Source organism: Nicotiana sylvestris, chromosome 10 (genome assembly GCF_000393655.2).
Source record: "Nicotiana sylvestris chromosome 10, ASM39365v2, whole genome shotgun sequence".
Taxonomy (NCBI): Eukaryota; Viridiplantae; Streptophyta; class Magnoliopsida; order Solanales; family Solanaceae; genus Nicotiana; species Nicotiana sylvestris.
This window is the reverse complement of record NC_091066.1, coordinates 14,689,804-14,701,852: the sequence shown is the minus strand read 5'-3', so window position 1 is coordinate 14,701,852 and position 12,049 is coordinate 14,689,804. Positions and strand designations below refer to the sequence as shown.

Genomic DNA, 12,049 nt, shown 5'->3' with positions numbered 1-12,049 from the left:
AGTGTGATGTTGAGTATAGTTTTCTATATGTTATTTTGTATGCCTTGTTTCCTATTTTCTAAGGAAAGTTCGTATTAGTGCGTGGGATTGGTAATTTCTTCCAGAGTTCATTTTTTTGTATCGTGTTCGAATTAGTAGCCTTTGCCATATTGGGGGCATCATATGCGGCTTTTGATTATGTCTGGGGTGGCTTATTGCCTGAGCAGTTCGTAATGGCTGAGATGAGATCATTGAATTCGAGATTAGTGCAATCTGAGTATATGAAGTAAATTAAGGGGCTAAGACCATTGTTTGGTTCATAATGAGGTGATAGTTCTTGCCAGAAGTATAGACCCAATGAATTGTTGATTCGGCGGTGTTATGAATTTATACAGATCTCATCCGTCGTGTCGGTATTGTAAGAATTTGAACAAGACCTATGTATGTCATGCAGAGCATGGGATGTGTAATGATTTTTCTTCTAGATGGGATCAATGGAAGTTCTTGACTAGTTGAGTACGTAAACATTCATGGTTCGGAAGGGAGGTGAAGTCCTCATGTTACCTTAGGATGATATGGTATATGCGATATGTTGTGAAAGATTGAGATTTGCGTGTGTAAGATTATGGTTCAGTTCTGAAGGGAAACTCATAACATTCTTAGGCAGTACGGGCAGCTTTAGGTGATTAGAGGGATGAGCTTCAGATGATTAGGGTGAACGATCTTCAGATGATTAAGGAAATTGTATTTCTAATCATAGTGATTTGTAGAGGGTATATGTTTCAGAAAAAAAGGCTAATGTGATTAAGTTGATGGCACTTCAATAGTATTGCGGCACTTTAAGGCTAGATCGACTGCTGATATTCGAGTTGCTTGTATGGCACATGGAAATTTTAGAGTATTTATCGTGGAATGATTGGGAATCAAAGGTGTGCATGTATTCGCACGGTGAAAACTGGAATCAGGTATGATGATTTGTGTGCCATATGGAGTTGGAGACTGGGAGTTCTCATGTACATGCTAGGTTGTGGTGGTGGATCGTGTGTATTCGGCACCGTTTAGCGGCAATCGGGATTTGGAGGCTCGAGTGGATCTTTGTTTGCTGGTATGTCAGATTTTGGATGTGATGTCAGAATTCAGAGTGGTTGTCTTAGTGTTGAGTGATTCCAAACTATTGTGCTACGAGCAATACCGAAAATGCCACGGGTTGAGTGATGAAGTGCATTGGATTATGTTCTAGCAGAGTGGTTTATATTTCAAAGGACCAGCAGACGGTTGGGAAGGATTGCTTTCTTAATTGGGCATTCATGATGGATGTCAGTGCAAAGGTTGCTATCATTAATTCAGTTCCGGTGTTGGGGGACTTTTCAGATGAGTTTCATGTGGCTAGGCATGTCGCCGGGCGAGGTTGTTGATTTCGGTATTAATTTGGTGCCGGGCACCGGATCGTCTGGCTCCGATAGGAGTTGTAGTACTGGAAGTCGAGCGGGATGAGTAATTGGGTGTTACTCGGTGAATAACGCACCAGTTATGTTCTATCAGGTTTGCATGGTGTGTGTTATTTGTTTCACCCTAGGTGTAATGATTTGCTTTAGATCCAGACATCAATTGGGCATGGTCTATTATAGCTGGTTCAGACTTATTCTGAATATAGGTGTGAGGTTCTGATCTTGTATATGATTTCGAAAAGTGAAATGTGGTTCTATGATTTATGGGCTAGACTAGATTGTGTGATTTTAGTTAAAACGTGTTATCGGACCCATGTGAGATCGGATGACGTGGGATCATCCCCGGGTTTATGCTCGATAAGGTCATTCAGCTTTCGGTTGGCTTCTATGACAACTCTGGGTACGCTCGAGGACGAGCGTTTGTTTAAGTTGGGGAGAATGTGACGACCCGACCCGTCATCACGTGAGTTACCGCCCCGTTTTCCCCATTTTATGCTTCTTCATGTTTCGTTATCGGTATTCGGTGTGTTAGAGTTAAATCGGATTGGTTTTAATAAGAAATAAGACACTTAGTCTCTTTTAAGAAGGCTTAAGTTGGAAAAGTCAATCGGATGTTGACTTATGGGTTAGAGGGTTCGGATGTGAGTTCCAATGGTTCGGTTAGCTTCGGGAGGTGATTTGTGACTTAGGAGAGTGATCGGAAGTGGTTTTGGAGGTACGGTATAGAATTAGGCTTGAATTGGCGAAGTTAGTATTTTGGCGAATTCCGGTTGATAGGTGAGATTTTGATCCGAGGGTTGGAATGGAATTCCGAGAGTTTCTGTAGCTTCGTTATGTCATTTTGGACTTGTATGCAAAATTTGAGGTCATTCAGGCGTGGTTTGGTTGGGTTTTTTTTATGAAAAATGGAATTTGGAAGTTCTTGAGATTCATAGGCTTGAATTTGATGTGATTTGATGATTTTTGGTGTTAGTCGAGGTTTTTTGATGATTGGAACGAGGTTGAAAAATTTTTAGGATGCGTTGGTGCTTTTGGTTGAGGTCCCGGGGGCCTCGGGCGTGTTTCAGGTGAGTTTTGAGCGAGTACGGACACCCCGGAACTTAGAAAATGGAGGGGGCAATAGTTGTGGCGCGGACCACGCTACTTTTCGCGCTGGGCGCGCTGGCCTAGCGCTGACCGCGTCAAAGTGGGCGCGGTCGCGGTCACTGAAGACTACAGGTTACTGGTCCTACTTTGGAAGCTCATATCTTTTGATCCACAAGGAATTTTAAGGTGATTCAAAAAGGCCAGTTTTAGTCCTTTGTGTCTAGTTTCCATAGAGGTAAAGATATCGCAATTTGAACATCTGTAGCGAAAGTTATGGACAAAATACTAAAGCCTATCTCTGTAGAGCAAGACCTGCACGGCCGCGGTCGTTTTTGCGCGGACCCCGCTGGTTTTGCGCGGACCGCGGTCATTTTTGTGCGGTCAGCGGTGTCGGAATCCTAGGGGTACTCTATAAATACGAGGTTTTGGGTTTTATTTGATATTTTGACCTAGAGAGCTCGGATTTTGGCGATTTTTCGAAGGTTTTTCAAGAAATTGGTCAGGGTAAGTGATTCTAACTCAGATTTGGTTAGAGTACATGAATCTATCACTGAATTTATCATTTAATTCGTGATTTGAGATGGAATTTGGGAAGAAAATTGTGGAACCTTTCAAAAATGTAAAATGATAATTTGAAGGACCAAATGGTATCGGAATTGGATAATTTTGGTATGGTTAGACTCGTGAGGGTATGGGGATTCTGAAAATGTAAATTTTTACCCGATTCCGAGACGTGGGCCCGGGGCTCGAGTTTTGCTAATTTCGAGATTTTTGATATTTTTCGAATGTTTTCGCTTGGGCTTTGTTCCCTTAGCATATTGTGACGTATTCGTTCTGATTTTGGATAGATTTGACGCGCGTGGAGGCCAATTCAAGGGGCAAAGGCGTCGTGAGCTAGATAATTAGCCAGTTCGAGGTGAGTAATTGATGTAAATGATGTCCTGAGGGTTTGAAATCCCAGAATTTCACATCGTAACGCTATATTGAGGTGACTTGCACGCCGGATAACGGGCGTAGGGTAGAGCACCGTTGGGGATTGTGACTTGGTCCGTCCCGAGAGATATTTTACTATATTTTTGGTTGAGACGTATACTTTATTATTGTGAATTAGGCTTGTTGCCATGCTTGGGGCCTTGTGCCGACCTGTAGAATCCTTAGGGGATTTTTGACTGGTTTTCCTCACTTATTTTGTTAAAGAATTTATATCCTTAGTCATGTTTCCAATTGTAGACTTCTTGCCAATTATTTGAATCCTTCAGGGATTGATATCACTGCTTCCGCATATTTTGCATATCATTTGACCTCAGTCCAATATTTTAAATACTGTTTTGCAAACTCAGCCATCTTTCTAAGATTTGAAAACTTAAATGATATTTCTAAATGATATTTCGGGTTGAGAACTACTATTTTACAAATGCCCAAGGGGCTTATAATGATTTCTAGACTGAGCATGGATCGGGCTGCGGGCCGCAGCAGTGTTATATTGATATTGAGGCCAAGAGTCTGGTTGATTACGTTGATATTGAGGCCGAGAGCCTGGGTGATTATACTGAGATTGATATGAGGTCGAGGGCCTAGATTTGATGCCACGAGATGGCTTGATATTGCGCTTGGGCTGTAGGAGCCCCTCCGGAGTCTGTACACACCCCCAGTGAGCGCCATCGACGATAAATAAATATGGATGGCTCGGGCTGCATGCCGCAGTGGGTACCAGAGGGTACCGTAATATGCATTGCATTGCACTCATGCATTTATTCTTTATCTGCATTATCTGCCATAATAATTATGTGCTCTTATTTTATTGACTGGTTGCTTTGTACTGTTCTGAGCCTGAGGGGCTGATACTGTTCTGAGATACTGAGCCCGAGGGGCAGATTTCTAGTTATTATTTTGATACTAAGCCCGAGGGGCAGATTTCTACTTGGTGTTTTGATATTGAGCCCGAGGGGCAGATTTCTACTTGTTGTTTTGATATTGAGCCCGAGGGGCAGATTTCTACTCGTCATTTTACTGCCAAATTACCTGTTTTACCGGTTTAAAAGAAATTTCACATGATGTTTCACCGAATTGTTATTTTAAATGATTTCACTGCTTCTGTATAGAATATTGTGTGCCTTAACGTGTTTTCTTACCTTCAGTCATTATTTATATTTATTACTCACTGGGTCGGAGTACTCACATTACTCCCTGCACCATGTGTGCAGGTACAGGTATTCCTGAAGCATAGAGCGAGTTTTTCTACTGTTCAGTTTTCATCGGAGTTCTCGAGGTAGCTGCATGGCATTCGCAGACCCGTTTTCTCCCTTATCTTCTGTCATTTATGATATCTTCAGACTTTGTTCCTAATTCCATACTTTGTAGAATTTTTAGTAAACTCTGTAGTAGCTCATGACTTGTGACACCCCGGTTAGGGCTGAGTTGGGTTGGATTTTTCGTATTTTATCTATACTTTCCGCTATTGGATATTATTAAACCATGTTTATACTATAATTGTGTTAAGTAATTGTCTTTAAAGGATGAATTGGGTTGAATGACAGGCCTTGTCTTCATGAGAGGCGCCATCATGACCAGGTTCGGAAATTGGATCGTGACAATACTGGACTAATAACGGTTAGTTATAGAGCATAAGAGAAAAATGTGAGCGGCGTCCTCAGGTCCTTGTTTGCACATAGGGTAAATAAGATCAATGTTGATACCAATATACAGAAGGTAAGATCTACAAGGGATTTTTTTGTGCATGCATTGCCAAATAAAGAACTTGATTTTAGTAGGGCAATGGAGATCCCAAATCCAATTAAAATCAGGCTCTTTATCCTGAGTCATTATGTGGTTATCCTCTAAAAGTTTGTAACAGGACTTGGAGGAAAATATGCCATTGCTATTCGAATCCCAGGTCATTAGGTCCTTAGTCATTGAGCTTAATGGAATAGGAGTAGCCCTGATCTTATTAATAAGAGAAGATGGTAGGTCAAAAGAAATTTTTGACATATCCCATTGATCATTAGAAATCAAATGGTTGAGGGAGATTAAGTAATCAGATTTATGGAGAGGTCCTTCTATACAATTCCTAAGGCTGGGAGCATGATGAATCCATCTACTTGACCAAATGTCAAGATTTGAATTTTTGCTTGGACGCCACAACATTCCTTTGGTAAGGAATTTATACCCTTTTAGAAGCGCTGCCCAGATGAAGGAGCATTTTGAAGTAGTTTTTTTATTGGCATATTTACTAGCAATTAGTTGAGCCCAAGGGTTATTAGGAAAATTTGTAAGGCGCCAACTAAGGCTAGTAAGGAGAACATAGTTTTTTTGCAAAACAGTATGAATTCCTAGACCTCCTTCAGATTTTTGCTTAGTGACGGTTTTCCAATTGACTAAGTGGATTTTTTTTCTTAGTATTAGTGGTTCCCCATATGAAATCCCTTAGGATCTTATCAATTTGGTTTAACACCTTTTTAGATAGAATAGTGTATTGCATAACATGAGAAGGCATATCATTCAGGGTTGAGGATGCTAAGGTGGTTCTTCCCGCAATATTAAGGAGATTAGTTTTCCAAAGAGAGAGTTTAGCTCGCATTTTATCAATGACAAACTGAAAATCCTTGGGCTTTGGTTTGAGATTTAGGATTGGAAAACCAAGATATTTTCCAAATTCAAAACTAGCCCTTATTTTAAATAGACTAGCTAAATGACTTGAAATGTCTCTTGGACATTTTTTGTAAATAGACTAGCTAAATGACTTGAAATGTCTCTTGGACATTTTTTGGAGAACACAATCCTAGACTTGGAGTAATTTATAGACAACCCAGTTTCTTCCATAAACAAATTTAGGCAATGATTAATACAATTACCTGTCTTATTATTAACTTTACCCATTAATGTTAAATCGTCAGCAAAGAAAAGGTGTGAGAAATAAGGACCTCTAGGGGTTATTTTTATGGGATCACATCTCAAAGTATCTACTTGATTATCAATTAATCTAGACATAAGTTCCATACATAGAATAAATATGTATGGTGATATGAGATTTGTAATACCTTATATTTTTAGTAAGGGTGTATTGGTCATTAGTAAATAATAATAATAATAATAATAATAATAATAATACATCAGATAGTGTATAAAATAAGTGGCCAGTGGCTAATTTCGTAACTCCACCTAAGGTTATTAAACAAAAAACAAAACAAAAAAAAAAGTTGGGCCAAACCCATTTACGCAACTATCAGATTTGACCTAGGGAGTAGATAAGAAAAAGAATTAACTTCCTGGTTTCAAGATAGAAAAAGTTACAAGGAGGGTGAGCAGACGTTGGCACTACACCAGAAAAGTATCAGTTAATTTACTTTGAAAAATTGGCACTGTGCGGAAACTTTGGTAGAGAAATCAAAGCAATCAGGTATATTAATATCAATATCCTTTCGTTTGTATGTGCATTTAAGTTGGAGCAAGTTGTCATTAATAATTAAAGGGTAGCGATTTCGCTGATTGGGAATTGAAAATTTTAAAAGTTCTTAGTCTCAACTTTCAGCAGTTGAACGAAAAGTCACTGCCAACTTAAATTGGAAACTCGCAATACGTGATTTGTTTATGTAATTGGGATGTTGATTATTATTTATGTATTACAATTATTAGGTAATGATTGGGGGGAAAAAATAACTTACTAATTATTATAATAACTAATTAGTTAATGGTTTAACAAAAATTATATGAAATTCCAAGGTTGGAGTAGTCTGTTTTGAAATAAAGTTTTTGCTACTATAATTTTATCTCTTTAATTTAAGATATAATGGCCACCTAGTGATTGGGTAATAAAGAGGAAGGCATATGATCGTGCAATAATGATTTAAGTTTTGGGCCTTAAGAATGCATCAGAAATCCACGTTGTCTCTACTGTTGCTGGTTGTAAATTTGGATACTAAGGATTAGCAAATAAATTGTAATAATGAGATGATTGACAGTGAATAGAATAATGAGGTTAGGTGAATTAAGTAATTAAAATACATCCGACGAATTGATGATGAAATATAAAACTCGGAGGATTTGGGTATTCTACATTTGTGATGGATTTAGCCTAAATGAGGAAATTAACATGGGATCGATATTATGTAATTATAGATTAATTGGAGGAATTCGTACGAATCGCACGAGGTGAAGTATTTGGTATTTCGGCACGAGTACTGTGAGTAGTAACCTTACCTCAATTTGTATTTCTACAACTAGCATGATTTACATATGATTTTAATATGAGCATGTTACCGACTGATTTGAATCTGCATGTGGGACAAGTCCTTTACTCGATATGATACTACTATATTTATTTTAGACGATTACAGTTATTCTGAATATTCTCATTGTTACTGAATACGTTTTACTGTTACTTGAGATAAGATTTACTGTTATTGAAACGAAATTACATGATTTGATAAAAATCGAAATGCCCTATATTATTTTAAAATATTTTCTACGAGTATATACGGATTACAGAGACAAGTATAAATGGGAGTAGACATTGAAGGATTCCATAGCTAACGGCGGGTTCGTTAGACCTGGTGCACATTGTAATTACAGATTACCGTTATAGCCCTCGCTAGTGGGAAAGTAGAACTAGCATACCGTTACCGACTTCCCTCGAGTAGGGACTACCGTTATATTTGACTTCTTGCGAAGAAGTCCACTATTATACCGATTACATGATCCGTTCATTGAAACCTCCCAAATGTGAATATTGATATTATACAGTGGTTATCGAGCTTATTACTGAACTATTAATTGTATTATACTACAAGAAAAAACATGATGAGACTGAAAATTATTTATTGTTTCTGAAAGGGCATTTTGATGTTATCTGTTTGAGATACTAACATGTTTTCTGACTTGTCCCCAATAAAAATGGTTGTAGTTAAGTGTTATTACTCACTGAGCTAGCGACTCATTCCTCGCTAATTTTTTTTTTCAGAGACAACAGTTGACACAGGCGAGGATTTCGTTAATTAGAGCGCACAGGTTGATAGTTCTTGGTGAGCCTCGCACTTGTTCGCGTGGGCGGAGATTTTATTTATTGTTATGTTCTATTCTTTAAATTCTTAGAGTCGCTCCATAGTCATTCTTTTAGTGTCATGAGTATTATTTATTTATTATAGTCTTATGCTGAGTATCGTTCTTTATTATCAAAGTTGGAGATAGATTAGTGTCTCTAGTGGTTAGTTGGTGATTTAGTTATGGTGGAGACTTGTATTAGTTAATTGGCAAGTTGTCAATTGTTGGGTATGATATTAGGATGTTTGGTTGTTGATTTGAGACAGGAAAATTTTTGGGATGGTCCAAAAATAGGGGAAACTCTGCCCGATTTTCTGTAAAATTGCCGATAAGGCTTACTTGGGAGCACTTGCTCCTAAGCGCCGGTCACAATCCTAAATTGGGTCGTGACAGGATCCCCTTGACGGATTCCTCTACTTGGGCTAAAAAATTTGTCTTGGTACCATTGACAAGGACACCAATATTACTAGTGCAAATACAGTGCATAATAAGCTTAGTTATTTTGGGAGGAAAGTGAAAGAAAACTAGAGTTTTATGAATAAAATCCCATTCTAACTTGTCAAAAGCCTTTTGGAGGTCAATTTTCAATAACATATCATATTTAGAGTTGTTTGAAGAGGACATATTATTGATAATCTCCTGAATAATAATAGCATTATCACCGGCTCTTCTATTTTTTTAAAAACTCGATTGTGTAGGGCTGATAATGACCGAAAGAAATTGTTTTAGTCTATAGCAATAATTTTGGTAATAATTTTGTACACTGTATTACAAAGCCCAATAGGTCTAAAAAAAGTTTAGATTAGTGGCATTGTCAATTTTTGGAATGAGACACAAGTAAGTATCATTAATACCCTTAGGGAGAGATTGTGATTCAAAGGCTTCTTGACAAAATTTTATGACTGAATCACAAACTATATTCCAATACTTCTGATAAAAGAAAGGGTGGATACCATCCGAACCCGGTGCTTTAAAGGGTTTGAACGAAAAAATAGCTTTCCTAACTTCTTCCTTTGTAACAGGATTATCAAGAGTGATTAAATCAATAGGACCAGTGGAGTCATATTGATTATTGAAACAAGTCATCTTACTAATAGTTTTAGAAATCTTATAAGAATTACTAAAATAATTGTAAGTGTATTCTAGTATGGATTTTGCATCAGATACCCAATTGCCATTTTCATCTTTGAAGTACAATATAGAGTTAACACGTTTTCTATTGGTAGTCATGCTATTGAAGAAATGAGTGTTGGCATCACCTTCATTGCATCAACTAATTCTTGAACGAAGCTTCCAAAAATCTTCTTCTAATTTTAAAAGAGCATTATACTCTTGTTGGAGAGAAGTTTCCAAGTTCATTAAAAAAGGACTAGTTTGATACTTAGGAAAATTCTGAATTCCATCTAGACGTGCCAACAAAATTTTTTTCTTTTTAAAGATATCCCCAAAGATATCATTTTTCCAAGGAATGATTTTTTCTTTGAAAATCTGATGAACTTTAGGGAGATCATTAGATTGCCAACTAGTCCTAACTATATTTATAAAGTTCGGATGTCTACACCATATAAATTCAATTCTAAATGGTTTACCATTATGAAATCTATTGTTGGGAACCAATTGAAGTAATAAAGGATTATGGTCAGAGTGTGTTTCATGATTAATTTATTAGATTTCCTACGGTTGTTAGTCCAAGTGTACTTACAACCTTTAAAACCAAGATAAAAAAGGCTACAATGATTAACACTTGACCATAAATGGGAACTACGTCTACTATTAATACTCCTACCCCCAAACTTATCATTCATGCTAAAAATATCATTAAAATCACCACCCAAGAGCCAAGGACTTTTATAATTTTCATAAATTCCCTCAATATTACTCCAAAGATCATTCCTACTAGCTACTTTAGTAATAGCATAAATAGATGAAAAAAGCCAAGAAATATTTGATGGATAAACCTCAATATTAGCATGTATCTCTTGGTTCCTTCTCACAAAATCCTTCACTGTAACCATTTCCAAAGAATGACCATTCCTCTAGATTGTCTCTCAGCTGGGACTTCAATCATTTGAGTGAAGGGAAAATCATTAAGGAGGGAAACATGGTTTTCCATACAAGTCTCCAGTAGGGTTACAACACTAGGTTTATGGGTATCGATCATTTCTCTAAAGTTTACCCTAAAGGTGTCGTTATTACCACTCCTTATGTTCCATATGATGAAGTTAACATTTTGAGGCATCATATTATGAAGGATAGGGTTTTGTATGTTACCATTGTCCCTCATTCTCTGTGGAGGGGGAGTTGGGTTCCTCCTGATCGAAGGCACCAAGATCATTGCATGGCTTCTTACAGTAGGGTCCTATGGAGGCCTAACATCCATCGAGTTGGGGGACAACTGAGAACATATCTCTTCTCGCACATTTCCCTGAGTAGATAAACCTTTACATCGTTTAGACTTGAAAACTCTAGGATTTGGTCGGACCCCAGCAAGTTCAGCTCCTATACATCCTCTATTGGTTGGTCTTCTGGTTCTGGTTGATTGGGAGGAGCTTGTTGTTGTTGTGGCACATTGTTTTGGTCTAGAGGACCGTTTGGTTGGGGGTTGTTTGCATGTGGAGGAATTTCCATTTGGTTGGCCATATGGTTCGTTGCATGGGTGTTTGGCATGGACCATGGCATAAATATTGGGTTCATGTTCGAGATCTCCCCTAGAGGAAAGAATGGGAGATCCATTTGCATGTTCTGAGTTTGGATTGGGTTGAAATGGGGTGGAAGACTCCATTGGTTTCTCATAGTTTGGGCTAGGTTGGAATTCATTGATGGGGCTAGGGGATGGAGTATGTTGTTCAACCAAACATGGTTGAAGTGGTTGCTCATTGCCATATGCATCCTTCCGATACTACCTGGGCAAGGAAGTGAGAGTTTTGAAGGACTATCACTGTCTCATGTCCATCCAATATCATGTTGAATGATATTGCATGCCCCATCAAAGCTTGCTCTATCCAGGAGAGGGGTTGATGATCTTGGGGAAGGAGAGGTTGAACAAAGTATATTTGGTTGATTGTTTGGGTTGCCTGGGGGATCGGAGGGTTGGCCATTGTATGGGCTCATTGATGCCTTAAGATCTGAACTAGACGATAACGCCTTGTTTGGGATACTGGTATTCTGGGCATAGTTACTAGTAGAGGAATGATTTATATTATGGTAAGTGTAAGGGTTTTCTGAAGGGATGACTATAGGTTCTAGAGTTTTAGGGGGGTCGATACTTATTACCTCTAATTGCATGCTTTGGGGATTGCTTGAGCCGTATTAGTAGGATTTGGAGAAGATTTTGTCCCTGAAACGTGTATGGTTTCTTTAACCATTTGTTGGCCAACGGGGGAGTCTTAGGACAGGTGTTGAGTGAGTATTTTATTTCCCATGCAAGGGTTAGCTAGTTTGGCAGTAAGATTTATGGGATCATTAGGGATTAGGGAGTCATTAGGAGATATATGAGGCAT

The 12,049-nt window shown here is 38.2% G+C and overlaps 1 long non-coding RNA gene across 1 annotated transcript; it reads left to right on the top strand.

Moving 5' to 3' along the window:
- Positions 1-6,785: 6,785 nt before the first annotated feature.
- On the top strand, positions 6,786-8,810 carry LOC104237934 (uncharacterized). The gene is made up of 3 exons (XR_011403055.1): positions 6,786-6,909; positions 7,629-7,692; positions 8,470-8,810. It is a non-coding gene; the product is annotated as an uncharacterized lncRNA (long non-coding RNA).
- Positions 8,811-12,049: the final 3,239 nt, after the last annotated feature.